The sequence below is a fragment of the Nomascus leucogenys genome, chromosome 10, assembly GCF_006542625.1.
Source record: "Nomascus leucogenys isolate Asia chromosome 10, Asia_NLE_v1, whole genome shotgun sequence".
In the NCBI taxonomy this organism is placed as follows: Eukaryota; Metazoa; Chordata; class Mammalia; order Primates; family Hylobatidae; genus Nomascus; species Nomascus leucogenys.
Genome location: NC_044390.1, coordinates 98,142,613 through 98,157,880, shown reverse-complemented (window position 1 = coordinate 98,157,880; position 15,268 = coordinate 98,142,613). Strand labels below are relative to the sequence as shown.

Sequence of the window (15,268 nt, the reverse complement as noted above, 5' to 3'; positions counted from 1 at the left end):
GATGAGTGGCTGGCGAGGCTGGGCTGGGCAGTGGACGACAGTCAGGTCTGCAGTGGCGACTCTGGGAAGGTGTCAACCATGCGGGGACCCAGGGGAAGAGCATTCCACCCAAAAGGACAGGTGTGCAAAGGCCCTGGGGTGGGAATGCACTTGATGTGGTGCAAAGCAAGGCAGACGCAGCGGCGGGAGCGGAGTTTGGGGGCGGGGAGTGGCCCAGAATGCAGCGGGGTGGGTAGGGGAACAAGGGTGTGTAGATCTTACTGGAAATGCAGAGGAAGCCCCGAGAGGGTTCAAGCACAGGGTGACGCCACCTGAGGGCCATGTCGAATATTACTCCAGCTGCTGTGTGCAGTGGGGGGCGGCTGGGAGGCCGGCACTGGCCTCCAGGGGAGACAGTGAAACCAGGGGCAAGGTTGGTGATGGTGACAATGGGTACTAGTGGAAATCAGATGTGAGCTGCAGGTGGAGCCGGCATCCCCCGGGGAGGACTGGCAGAGGGTGGAACTCTGTCCTGCCAGGGGCGCCGTGAAAATGCACAGACACTCATACCTAGGTCCTGCGGATACCACGTGTCCCCAGCCTTCACCCACACCACCCAGGGAGGCTGCTTCCCCCTGGCAGACACAGCAGCCATGGAAATGACCACAGAGGACACATGGCTATGCAGCCCTGGTTGGGCACCTGCTCCAGGGACCTGGCAACCGCCACATCCTGTGCCCCTGCAAGCCCCTGTGGCCACCCAGGCCCACGGTCATCCCCCTCCAGGGCCGGCTCCAGTCCACTCCACTGGGACCCCAGCCCTGTCAGCTAAGGCAAGAGAGACACACACTCCCCTCTTCACTGAGAACCTGCCTCGCTGCCTCCGTCACCGCACACCCGCGCAGCCCAGCCCAGCCCAGCAGACGACAAGAATTCCCTGTGTTCAGGGGGCTCCGAAAAGACATAAGGAACCCAACCATGCATGCCACTCTCTGAGAGGAACAAGGCTGCGTGTGGACGCCTGTCCTGCTCACTGTGCCTCCAGGGCTCTGACGGTGCAGAGTACAGATGTGGTGCTGGGGCAGTGCTTGTGGGGTGCGTGATGGAAGGGCACCCTCGCCCCAGCAATGACCAGCTCTGGAAACCCCTGTGGCCTGTAAGTCCTTCCTTCCCACCCACCCCAGGCCCTACCACACAAAAACAAGACAATCCCATCTGGACACGGCTACAGGGGGCCCACCCAACGGCCCTGCCCACAAAAAAAAAGAGCTTGGGCAGGGCCGGCCTGGTCTGCACACGGAGGGTGGGCATGCAGGAGACCCAGGGCACTGCCCCACACAAGCCACGAATGTCCTGGAGGGCAGGGTGGGGCTCGTCACGCGCCATTTAGCTGGGGAGGAGAGGAGGCTGCAAATGGAGTGGCCTCTGTGACGGGGTGACGATTTCTCTAATAAACGTCATCTCTGTGATGGGGTGGTGATTTCTCTAATAAACGTCATCTCTGTGACGGGGTGGTGATTTCTCTAATAAACGTCATCTCTGTGACAGGGTGGTGATTTCTCTAATAAACGTCATCTCTGTGACGGGGTGATGATTTCTCTAATAAGCATCATCTCTGTGACGGGGTGGTGATTAATAAACATCATCTCTGTGATGGGGTGGCGATTTCTCTACTAAGCATCATCTCTGTGACAGGGTGGTGATTTCTCTAATAAACGTCATCTCTGTGACGGGGTGGTGATTAATAAACGTCATCTCTGTGACGGGGTGGCGATTTCTCTAATAAACTCATCTCTGTGACGGGGTGGCGATTTCTCTAATAAACGTCATCTCTGTGACAGGGTGGTGATTAATAAACATCATCTCTGTGACGGGGTGGCGATTTCTCTAATAAACGTCATCTCTGTGACGGGGTGGCGATTTCTCTAATAAACGTCATCTCTGTGACGGGGTGGCGATTTCTCTAATAAACGTCATCTCTGTGACGGGGTGGCGATTTCTCTAATAAACGTCATCTCTGTGACGGGGTGGTGATTTCTCTAATAAACGTCATCTCTGTGACGGGGTGGTGATTTCTCTAATAACGTCATCTCTGTGACGGGGTGGTGATTAATAAACGTCATCTCTGTGACGGGGTGGTGATTTCTCTAATAAGCTCATCTCTGTGACGGGGTGGTGATTAATAACGTCATCTCTGTGACGGGGTGGCGATTTCTCTACTAAGTATCATCTCTGTGACGGGGTGGTGATTAATAAACGTCATCTCTGTGACGGGGTGGTGATTTCTCTAATAAGCATCATCTCTGTGACGGGGTGGTGATTTCTCTAATAAGCATCATCTCTGTGACGGGGTGGTGATTTCTCTAATAAACATCATCTCTGTGACGGGGTGGCAATTTCTCTAATAAACGTCATCTCTGTGACAGGGTGGTGATTAATAAACGTCATCTCTGTGACGGGGTGGTGATTTCTCTAATAAACGTCATCTCTGTGATGGGGTGGTGATTAATAAACGTCATCTCTGTGACGGGGGTGGTGATTTCTCTAATGAACGTCATCTCTGTGACGGGGTGGCAATTTCTCTAATAAACGTCATCTCTGTGACAGGGTGGTGATTAATAAATGTCATCTCTGTGACGGGGTGGGGATTTCTCTAATAAGCATCATCTCTGTGACGGGGTGGTGATTTCTCTAATAAGCGTCATCTCTGTGATGGGGTGGTGATTAATAAACGTCATCTCTGTGACGGGGGTGGTGATTTCTCTAATGAACGTCATCTCTGTGACGGGGTGGCGATTTCTCTAATAAGCATAATCGTCACTGCCCCGCCATACCGAGAGGAAGCAGAGGGGCCCTGGAGGAAGCACAGTGAGCGACCACGTGGAGCTGCAGAGCCCTCTTTGCTCACTGCTGTCCTAAGAGGGCAGCCGAAAGTTCATGGGCAGGTGCTGGCGCCCGGGCCTGCAGCAAGAACACTCGGGGAAAAGGCAACACGCCGGTGGGGGAAGTGTCAGCGGAGGCATTACATGTACTTCCAGGGTAGCAAAGTGAGTTGTGAAACCTCCCACTATGCTGAATTTTCAAAGCAGGTGTCAGAACCCGTGAGCTGATTCGTGCTCGTGGAGGATCTAAGCGGGGTCGCAAGGGGAACACTAAGCTGTGAACCTGTGAGACTGTCTTTGAATAGAGCTATTTTGTGAGCTCTGCCTCCACCACCAGGGTGGAGAGGGAAGGTCTGCCGCCTACTGAATGCCGGTGTAGCCTAGAAGGGGGCTTCAGCAGAGCCTGGGGGAGCCCTGTGTGCCCCTTGCGGGGGACAGGGTTGGAGCTGGTGCCTGACACTTGGAGGAGGACATTTGGGCTGTGTCTAAGGGCTAAGGGCTGCACTTTGGAAAGAAATGTCACCCCCTCTATCTGTGGGGCACAGCAGCAGGAACCCCAGGGCCAAGGGTGGAGTCTGCAATAGCAGAGAAGTCAGGCTGGTTCATCTGAAGGCCTCCCTTCCGGAGCAGCAGTTCACCAAACAGACACAAATGGCTCCCCAGCTTCCCACAGGGAAGGCAGGTAGACACCTGGCACGTGCAGGGAGGAGGCAACGACACCTCTCAGGGTTTCCGAGCATTGGCAGAAGTGACCCGGATGTTTGGTATGCAGAGCTGGCCCCTGGGGAGAAGCCAAGTCACTTCCTGAGGCTTTGGGGAGACAAGGTGTTGACACCCAGGCCCAACCTTGGGGGCACAAGAATCAAAGACACAGAGATCCGTGGAGGTGGCCCTGGGGGTCCAGTACAATGGGATGGTGGAGAGGGGCCCCAGAACTCCTGCAGCCTCAAGGGGAGGGGCCAGTGGGTGACCTGGTTTAAGACCAGGCCTGAAGGAAGGATGGGGGGGCCCGTGTTTGCTAATCCTGGAACCTTGGGAAAACAACAGACAAACGCAAATCTGAGAAGCGGTGAGCAATGGGTAACTCGTCGACAGAATCGCATGGGTGAGGGACTGCATTTATGTCTCAAGCTGTGTAAATGGTTATCCCAGCAACATGTCAGAACTCAGCCCCATTCCAATCATGCCCCACAGTCTCCCCGAATCCTCCTGCACCTGGGCTCAGACCTGCAAGAGGCTAAGCCAGGCCTAAAGGGATGAAGGCCATTGTCCAGTGTTTGAGCCGCACCAGGGCAGCACGCAGTACCCAAGGCTGCCCCAGACGTGAGTGGCTCCACTGTCAGAGTCCCCCACAAATGACATGGCGCAGGAAGGGAGGGTGGGAGGCAGGGAGCAGCTTCAACAGGACCCCCCAAGGCAGCAGAGCTTCCGGCAGTGGAGCTCAGAGTTGAGACCGCCCAGCCCCCGGCTCCCCGGGGCCCAGTGTGGTGGGTTGGGATGAGATGTTGCCCTTCCTGCGTTCCGGGCTCCCATGTGGCCTGTTCAGAAACCCTGGGGAAAAGAGCGGCCCTCGGTGGGGGCCCTGGCTGTGGATGAGTGCTCCTCTGGAAGGAGGCTCCGACACACTGCGCGTTGTGACAGAGGCGGCTGTAACCAAGGCGACCCCAGAACAACAGGCTGCAGACACTGCTCAGTGTCTCGCCTACACAATAGCTGACCTGTGCTCTGCACACCCCGGCGTATTCAAAGCAATGAGCCTTCAGCCGCGGGTTAAAGTACTGGGCTGACCTGTGCTCTGCACACCCTGGCGTATTCAAAGCGATGAGCCCTCAGCCGCGGGTTAAAGTACTGGTGTCTTCTGTTCTTTACAGTCTCAGTGTGCCACATTGAGCTGTCACTCGCCACACTCCATGGCATCCACGCTACAGATGCCAAAGGCCACGGGAAAGCGAGTTCGCCATTCTGCTGAGGCGGGCAGGCTACTATTCCCCGGGACATGGCTGACACCCCTCACCTGCCCCGATGTGCAGCTGAAGAGACCCCTCATCCGGCCTTGGCCTCAGGGGAGGGACAATGTCCAGCAAGCTTCTGTGTGACCCTATGTCTGTCACATCAACTGGAGCAGAGACATCTGGATACAGAAAATCCCGTTCACCAAGGTGGGAGCCCTCAGGAGGAAGGGCCTGTGCACGCTGCAACGTTGGGGATGCATTCTGAGATCTAGCTGCATTCTCGGAGATCCAGCCGCTGCCCTGAGAATTTCAGCAGCACGGTCTGGAAGGGCTTCCCACAGATTCTTAATTTACCCTCTGCGGCGGACAAAACACGACGCCCACCCTCCGCCAGAGGGGTCCACAACCTAACCCCAGAGCCTGGGAATGTCACCGTACGACAGGTCCACAACCTAACCCCAGAGCCTGGAAATGTCACTTTACATGGCAAAAGGGACCTTTCCTATGTGGGTAAATTAAAAGTCTGGAGGTGGGAGGTGATCCTGAATGAGCCACATGTGTCCAGTGTGATCCCAAGGGTCTTGACAGAGGGAGGCAGGAGGCAGGAGCAGAGGAGGGGGAGGCACGGAGGCTGGGGTCGGGGGAACAGATTCTCACTGCAGGTTCAACAGAGGCAGAGGAGCGAGAGGCACAGATGCTGGAGTCAGGGGAACAGATTCGCACTGCAGGTTCAAGTGTTCATCTGCACTGGCTATAATAGTCAATATGAAAAATAGGCCTGGTAGATTGCAGCAGCAGGCAATGAGTTAACGTTGGAACTATATCGAGAGCTCTCAGAAGTCACTAACAAAACAAACACTCCACCGGAGAAATCAGGAAAGAAGTGGGTGTACAACATAAAGAAAAATGCAGATGGCCAGTTCACTTAGGAAGCCTCACCAATAAGCAAAGCAACGCACCTACGAATGACAACCAGGTGTGACTCCCTGTGTACCAGAGTCTGCAATGGCGTGGGAGAGGCGGCACTGCCAAGCCCCACCCATGGCTGGATAAATGGTTACAACCTTTCTGAAGGGCAGTTTCATGATGCGCATCAAATTTTTAAATGTGTCTCACCAAAAATAGCCGAGGCCGCCTGGAATAACAAGCTGGAGGGTTTACACGAGCCGATCTCAGGCCTTGGCATAGAACGTGGCAGTTGCAATCGTACCGGCATGCAAATGGGATGACGGACAGAGCAGAGTCCAGAAACAGCCTCGTCGCCCCTCCCGTGACTGTGGCAAAGGCGGCACCACAGCACTAGCGGGGAGGTTGGTCTTCCCACACGTGGAGCTGGGTAAATTACATATCCGTCTGGGGAAAGTGGTCAGTCTCAACCCCTACTGCACTGCAGACACAGAAACAAGTAGAGAAGGACCACAGGCCCAAACACGAAAGTGAAAACAACAAATGTTCCAGGTAACACAGGAGACTACTTTGATGGCCTCGGGTTAGGCAGGATTCCTCGACCAGGACGCAAAAGCACTGAACACAGAAGAGCTTGATAAACCAGACTGCACTGACGCTGAAAACTGCTGTCCACCAGCAGACACCATTAAAGTCAAAAGGCAAGACCCAGTGGAAGAGATATTTGCAATATGTGTATCAAACAAATGACTCATATTCAAAATACACAAAAACTCCTTAAAAAATCAATAAGAAAGAAAAGCAGACAGCACAACAGAAAAATGAGCAGAAGACTTGAGTAGATTTTTTTAAAAGGATATCGATGTCCAGTAAACATAAAAAGGTCACCAACGTCATTCAGGAAAAGCAAATGAAAAACAGAATGAGACGACATTAGCCACCAGAATGGCTGACCTGGAAAAGACAGGCCACACCCAATGCTGGACACTGGGCTTCTCATGCTCTGCCAAGGGGAGAGTGAACCAGTGCCCGCTCTGGAGAAGGCACCGGGCACCATCTGTTCATGCTGAACATGCCCCTCGACCCAGCGACGCCATCCTGGGCAGATCCCACAAAGAAGGGCACAGTCAGGTTCACCAGCAGAAATGAGCTCACTAGAACATCCGGCAGCTCTGTTCCGCCGGCATGTAGAAGGGCATTCCGTGGTGCCAGCCATGTGCTGCTTCTTGATCTGAGGGGTGATTTCTTGGGTATGTTCACTTTGTAAAAACTTCGTACCATACACACATGTACATGCTTTTCTGCAGGCATGTTATACTCCAATAACACGTTTGCTTTTAAAACATGGCTGGCAGGGGGATGCAGGGTGATGAGAAGTTTGGTTTGAGTAACCTGAACCCCTAGCTCTAATTTTTTTGTCTATGACTCTACAATTCTACCTGCTCCCCTCAGTAAATAAATACAGATCTGGCTTAAACATCCGAAATAAATTTTAAAATGAGAAAAAAATGTGTAGACATTTAACAGAGCAATTCTACCTCTAAGAATTCATCCCACAGAGATAGCCCAGCAAGAAAACAGAAGATTCATTACAGCATTGTGAGAATGCAGACCCGAAGCCAGACGCACACCAGCAGGATGACAAACGTAGACTATTAAGCAGCCGTGAAAATGATGATACAGTCTGAGTTACCGGCACAGAAATATAGACATGGTAAATTTAAAAACTGAAGCTGCAAAACAGCACAGACAGCAGAACCCCATTTATATAAAATTGTGTGCGCACACACCTAGAGAAGCCTCCGAAAGACGTCACCACAATGTTGACACTGGTCATCTCTGGGGGATGGGATTTCAAACGATGTTTGGCTATGTGTGCGTGCACGCGTGTGCATGTGTGTGTGTTATTTAAACAGCCTGCAGAGTAGGAATATCCTGGGTCTACGGTGCACCAAGGAATGACCATGGGAAGAAAATGAACCTTGCTTCATTCACAATCAACCGTTTTTCCCTCATTCACAGCAAATCCTAGAGAAATAACAGCTGCGTGCCACAATCCCTACCAGAAAGTTCCTGCCTCCAAGAGAAGCCACCCGCCTGCTTGCATCTCCCTCAAATATGGTTCTGAATCTGAGAAGCACAGGAAAGTGACTGTGTTTAATAGTCTGCAACTGGAAACAGCCAAATTACGGTTACGAGGACGAGTCAGCGGTGGTCTATTCATATAATGGAATATGGAATAGTGACGAGTAGCATCCAGCCGTGAATGCTGCCATAACCCCTGGGAGACTCTCGCCTGGGAGTCTCCGGGGGATACTGGCGATGCCTACAGATGTATCTAGTTGTCATACCTGGGGAGGGGCTGCTGGCATCAAGTGGGTAGAGGCCAGGGATGCTGCTCCACACCCTCCCTGCAATGCCCAGGCCAGCCCCACAGCCACAGTGCTCCAACACCAATGCATCTCAACACACCAGAACCAGTTCCCTTGGGAGATTAAGCCCCAGAAACACAAGTCGACTTCAAAAGGCCAAAGTCTGGATTCCACTCTATGCCTGGGAATATCCTCTGTCCAGGGGTGACACGGACGCTGGAGCTCCACGTGGTCGGGAAGTGCTCTGCAGCTCACTCCCTTCCAATGCCCTGAGAGATTGGACAGACGATTGCTGATGTCAGTGGCAAAGGACCCCCCCGCCCCAGACATTAAAATGAGCCCTTTGGGAGAATAAGGGATTCCGTCCAGCTCAGAAGGGCAGGAGTAATGAGGCCACCCGGCCCTCTGGAGGGCACCTGGAAAGGCCGGAAGCACGGTCTGTGCCCTGAGACACAGTCCACTGAGACGCAGTCCGTGGCCCAGCCACGCCCGCGGCTGCCCCGTCTGTCTGTAGAGTGCAGGCTCCCCAGCAGGGGAGAAGCACAGATGGCACCTCACTGTCCATTTCCACTTGCCCTCTGCAGCCTGAAGGCCCAGACACACTGATGGCACTGGCGCATTTGACATGAACCAGGCACAGGGACACAGTGACGTGTCCCAGGGCCTCCGTGGGCTTCCGTGGTGCAGCCCTGGGGCATGCGGAGTGCCCAGCCTCACCCCCAGGCTTTACCAGGTGCCCCCTCGGAGCCTCCAGGATGGGCCTGCAACTGTGTCCCTCACACCCTGGGGAGCTTGCACTCCATTCTGTGCCAGCAAAAGAGGGTATCTCAGGCCAGGCACAGTGGCCCACGCCTGTAATCCCAGCACTTTGGGAGACGGAGGTGGATGGATCACTTGAGGCCAGGAGTTCGAGACCAGCCTGAACAACACGGTGAAACCCTGTCGCTACTAAAATTACAAAAATTAGCAGGGAGCATGCCTATAGTCCCAGCTACTCAGGAGGCTGAGGCAGGAGAACTGCTTGAACCCAGGAGGCGGAAGTTGCAGTGAGCCGAGATCGTGCCATTGCACTCCAGCCTGGATGACAGAGCAAGACTCTGTATCAAAAAAAAAAAAAGGAAAGAAAAGAAGGCGTCTCAGCCTCGGGCCTCAAGACCTCAGCCCATGTTGGGAGAAAACTCCTGCAGCCTCTATGTCACGGTTCCCTGACAACGATGTGGGGGACAAACGTGTGACTCTCTTCCGAGTTCACCTCCTCCTCACGGCCCGTGACAGAGTGCCGCCAGGGGAAATCTTCCCATCAGACAAATCACTTTAACTCAGAAGAGCAGGCCCCTGGAACATCCTCAGAAATATAAAAGCAACCTTCAAAAGAAAAACCCCAAAACCCTAGAGAACACTTGGCTAAGACAAGCCTTAATTACCATCCTCTTTCAGTATGATAAAAATTCCTCTCCACCTCTCTTCAAGACAGGATTCCTTATTCAAACACTTTCTTTTTTTAAAAATAACTACAGTAACCAACCATTAAAATGGGGACTGCATTTTAATCCACCCTTTCTTTTTCTCTGGTTTTCAAACTGGCACCTTTCATACTTCACAGAAGACACAAACATGGCCTTCTAAAAACTTCCATCCACGGCATCAAGCCCCACAGGGCCTGTAATTCACTGGAGCAGGGAGGCAAGAAGTGCCTGCAGAGACGGTTCCCCCAGGCCACCATGCCATCCCTGTCCTCGGGCCATGGCCAGCAGGCCTCAGGACCAGTGAGGAAATGGCCCAGAGAGCCCGGCCCGAGCTTCTCACAGACATGCCTGCTGCATTGCTCCCTTCCCATTGCTGCCTTCTCGTGTCTGGGAGGGCTGAATGGTGCCTCAAGGAAAAGGAGTACAGTCTTGCATTGCTTAATGACAAGCACACATTGTGAAAACGCATCATGAGGCGATTTCATTGTGCTGTGAACATCACAGAGGGGACTTACACAAAGCTAGACGACGTAGCCCACCACGCCCCTGGCTGTATGGAGTAGCCTATTGCTCCTAGGCTACAAACTGTGCCCACTACTGTACTGAACGCTGCCAGCGGCTGTAACACAATGGGAAGGATCTGTGCATCGAAACACATCAAAACATAGACAAGGTACAGGGAAAATCTGGTCTTACAGTCTGATGGGACCACTGTGGTATACACAATCTATCACTGACCGGAACACAACTGAATGTTTCCAAAACACACAGGACGCTCGATTGGGTCTGCTGCAGCACCAGCCACAATGGAAGCCATGGTGGCTTCAGGGACCACTAGAAGCCACGCTCGACCTCCCCTCTGCCTGGAGAGCCAGCACACTGAGGAGCTAGCCATCAGGCACCAGCACCAGGCTCCAGCCCTCCGTGTGGGCCTCTCTGACCCTGACGTCACAGAGAACACCAGTGACCCGGCCAGCGGGGCTGCCTGCACCTGCTTCCTGCACGACTCCCCACAGGCTGCTCTGCCGGGGGCAGGAAAGCACTGTCCCTCGGGGGTGGCTAATTCTAGGCTTTGCCACTCCCAAAACCATTACTCGGATCATCCAGATGCTAACCCCAAACACATCATTCGTCTCTCAGATCCGTTCTGTCTTCATCTGTGGTCGACAGCTCATCAGGTTGAATCTTCAGAAATGACTTAAATCCACACACCAGGGTCAGCAGCAGAAGGCAGCTAGCTGGGGGCCATTCTGAGTTGTCTATCTGCGAGACTGGTCGTCTTCTCCCTGCTGTTTGTCACTTCATTGCCCCTCAACACTGCCCGAGGGTCAACAGAAGGGGAAGAAGGTCCATCTGCAGGTAAACAGAAACTTTCTGGGTTTCCAGAACAGAGGCTGGACCGCCCACTGCAGGAATATGCAGGTTCACAGGGCCATTTGCTGCAACAAGTTATTGATACAAAATATGGGTAACAACTTAAATGCCCATGAGTGGGAGACAAGCTGAATAAGCCGGTGATGGTTGAGTAAACCCACACAGTGGGGCTCTGTGCAGCTGAGAAGCTGGAAGGCCTCTGCAGATGGGTTTGGAGTGACTTCCAGGATAAACTGAGTACCAAAGAGTTTCTATGGTGTACCACCCTTCACAGGAGACAGAAGGGGCTATTTAAAAAGTACATGTATCTATTCATTTGGCACAAAAGAGATACAAAAAAAAAAAAACACACACACACACACATGAATGGGACCTGCTTACCTGGGGAAGTGGGTGGGAACAGGGTGCAGGGAATGGAGGATGGAGACAGAGCGGGGGTGGGCCATGCCTCAGAGGAAGTCTTGGTGTAGATCTGCCTTTAGAACCACAGTATAGTTCACATACCCCTCAAATACATCAACACTGAAAATCAACCAACCTGTGGGGGACCCAGAAGAGAGTACCAATGACAGCAGATGAACCTGGCTGTGTTCTAAGTGACGCTACAGGAAGGGAGGCAGAAGAAAAGAGGCAGCTATGGAACGCAGAGAAACGGTGTCTTAACTATATGGTGTAAGGCTAAAAGCAGAGAGGATGTGAACAAACACTGTCCCCTCATCAGTACATACGTTTCCCACAAGGGTGTGGGTTAGCAATTCTGAACCTGTGTGTGCAGCACATTTATACAAATAAAATTATTGAGAATAATGAGAGACAGGTTTCCTACTTTGGGAGAAAGAAGAACATACAAGGAAAGGCTAAATTAATCCCACAGTCTTAGACCAGAAACAGGTATCAGAATGCAATCATAGTTTGCAACACAGACACACACACAGACACACAGAAAAATGCAGGAAGACGCAGGTGCATGCGTGTGCTTCTGAGAACACACACACACAGATTTCCCGGCTCTGTCCACCAAGAGAGAGGACTGAGAAGAGTGACGCTCCAGCAGAAATGAGCACGCCTGTCCCTGATCCTGCTTTCTAAATGCCATTCTCCAACCAAAGGCACCAGAGCTCCTCAGGGAATGAGCCGATTCCATGAGCCCAGCATATCTTTAATGCCTGAATATAAGGAGGGACTCAAAAAATAAGGGAGGCATCAAAGGAGGCAGCAGCCAACTGGACAGAGCTCCTGATGGTCACAGCTGCAACAACGGGAGCAACAGAATCCGTAATGATAGAGCCGGGTCTACGGCCAATCCACCCTGCACGCGCCCGATCTCGTCTGATCTCAGATAGAGCCGGACGGCGCCCTGTGGGATGAAGTAGTATCCCTGAGTCATAGCAACACAAGCAACTGAATAAATAAATCACAGTTTGTACTTATCATAGAATTTCAATTAATAAATGCAGAAGGAATGATGGAAATAGAAAGTCATCATTAGGCAAATATTACAGTCAAAATTTTTGCAAGCAAGAGCCATCAATGGATGTAGAAATTCATGGAGGAAGATGAGCTGAAGGAGGGTTGTGTAGTTTCACAGTATCCCCCACCACCAAGATATTTATTCTAGGCAAAGGGGAAAACCATCCCTTTACAGTGGGTTCATCTGGCAGACACCACCTCACCCACGCCATCCCAGTGAGCATTACCAGCAACAATGAACATTCACATCCCATACTTGCTATGCTGAAGCCGAATCGTTCCCCCCTAAAGTCACCTGTTGAAGCCCTAACCCCAGGACCTCAGAATGTGACAGTGTTTGGAGTCAGCGTCTTTGAAGGAGTGATTATGATAAAATGAGGTCATCAGGGTAGGCTCTAATCCAATGTGAGCAGTATCCTTATAAGAAGAGATCAGGGCTGAGCACGGTGGCTCACACCTATAATCCCAGCACTTTGGAAGGCCGAGGCAGAATTGCCTGAGCCCAGGAGTTCAAGACCAGCCTAAGCAACATAGTGAGATCTCATCTCGACAAATAATTGAAAAACAAGCAGGGCATTGTGATGCATGCCTGGGTCCCAGATACTCAGGAGGCTGACGCAGCAGGATGGTTTGAGCCCAGCGATCAGGGCTGCAGTGAGCCGTGACTGCACCTCTGCACTCCAGCCTGGGCAACAGAGAGAGACTCTGTCTCAAAAAAAGAAAAAATGGAAGATCAGGACACAGACACGCACGAGGGATGACCACGTGAGGATACAGGGAGAAGACACTGTCTGCAAGCCGAGAAGAGAGGCCTTGGGAGAAACCAAACCTACCGACACCTTGATCTCGGATTTCCAACCCCTAGAACGATGAGAAAATAAGTGTCTGTTGCTTGGTAGCCCACAGGCCGACTCACACAGCCTGATGCTGCGATAAGAAAGGACCATTTCACTCCCCTGGCGTTCCTGTCAAAGACACACAGCACCGGCCTAATCAGGAGGAAGCATCGGACAGTGCCCAGGGATGCTCCACAAAGCACCGGCTGGGCCGCAGCGAAGTGTCAAAGTCATGGGAGACAAAGGGAAGCTAAGAACCCATACAGACTGCGGTTGCCTAGGAGACGTGACAACTAAACGCTCTGTGCCAGCCAAGGTGAGACCCCGGGACTGAGAAAAAGCTGCAAGTGAGGAAACTGACACCATTCAAAAAACGTCTGTCGTTAATATCAGTGTCAATTTACTGGTTTCAATCATTGTACTTAAAAATACCACCGTCAGGGAAGATGGGTGAATGATCTGTATGTCTGTAGACATACAGGGGAATTCTGTACTATTCTTGCCATTTTTTTCTGTAAGTTTAAAATCATTTCAGAATAAAAATCTTAAAACATTGAGGTTGTAAACTGTTGACCTCCTGGCTGCATGCAACCCACACATAGGGTTTCTTTGACAACACTGGAAACAAATTTGAATTAGCTGCCAACAAGACAAATCCAGGAATATAATTTAAAGCCCAGATTCCGGGCTGCTCTTCGAAAGTCACAAGCTGTGGTGACGGTGACACCCTGAGGAGGTCAAAACCCAGCCCAAAGGCACCCTGTGTCCAGGGCTGCTCCTCACACTGGCCATCCTGGGCCTGGCCCCTGAGAGCCACACCTAGAGGAGGGCCTAGTTTGAGGAGGTGCCCAGTCCTGATGACACAGGTCCCCTGCACTGCACAAGGAGAGAGCCTGACAGCTTCTTCGGGGTCTGGGGGCCTCGGATCAATGTCCAGGGTTCAGCCTTAGCCAGGGCTTCATGTGAGGGCATCCACAGCTCAGGCAACTGCCTCGTTCAGACCCGGCCCATGTCCAGGTGGGCATGGCCAACGTTTCGGAGTCTCAGCACTCAGCTTACAGACCTCCCTTTGCCACCAGTGCCTCCGTTTCCCTCCTCAGATCACCAGTGCCCCACTGCATGTGAGCCTGGGGAACCAAACCTCTTCCCTGACCTCAGCCCTGGGGTGCTATTAGGCATGCATGAGGGGCAGAGCCCTGCCCTGGCCGGAGCTTGGGGTCCTGCCCTTGGAATATCTCCCTCGAGCACCCCTTGCCCTGGATGGAGCTTGGGGTCCTGCCCCTGGAACATCTCCCTGGAGCACCCTCATTACACTCAGTCCCTTCCAGAATTTGTGACAGCCTGAGCGATGGCCTGGCTTTGGGACTGACACATTCCAATGGAGCTGAGGCCGTCTGATGAGCAAACTTTTGACGACAGCAATCAAACTGACAGCACTGGGCTCTTTGCAATATGTATTTTTGGTGCTTATTCTAATTCTAAAATATCCCAAGACTCTGCTTCGCTTATTCCTTGCTCCCTTCTAAGGAAAAAAGTTTCATCTTCACTGACCTGGGAAATTGACATTTCAATGTTGATTTAAAACTTAAGATTTGATTGAATGCACTGAGCAATTTTGACTGAAGAGAACACTGCAGTTTCTGATCAAGCATCCCAGGGTGGTGTGTGGGTACCATCCCTGTCCAGACCCTCAGTGGAACTGCTGGAAAGGCTTCCTGCGTAGCCCTGGCTGAGGCACCCTGGAGACCTGCTCTGCCCAACAGCATAGCCTGAGCTGCAGAAGGTCTCAGCCCACTGGGTGCCCCTAGAGCTGGGTGGGACAGTGGCCAGAGGTCAGGGTGGCCAAGGAGGAGCAGCAGGAGCCGGTCCACCAGAGGCCACTGCTGAGTCGGTCCAAGGTCAGGGTCTGAATCTGGATTATTTGATAGTTTGGGGAGCAAACAATGTTAAAAAGCAAAATCCTGCAGAGGCGTCTGTGCAGGGCTCTGAAGTGTGCACACCCGGGCACAGGCTGGGCCACCATGGCTGTTC

The 15,268-nt window shown here is 52.4% G+C and overlaps 1 protein-coding gene across 1 annotated transcript in view; it reads right to left on the bottom strand.

The window, feature by feature from the left end:
* The window catches only part of ADGRD1 (adhesion G protein-coupled receptor D1), a 188,197-nt gene that overhangs the window by 110,336 nt on the left and 62,593 nt on the right, over positions 1-15,268 (bottom strand). The gene's annotated exons all lie outside the window — the stretch shown is intronic.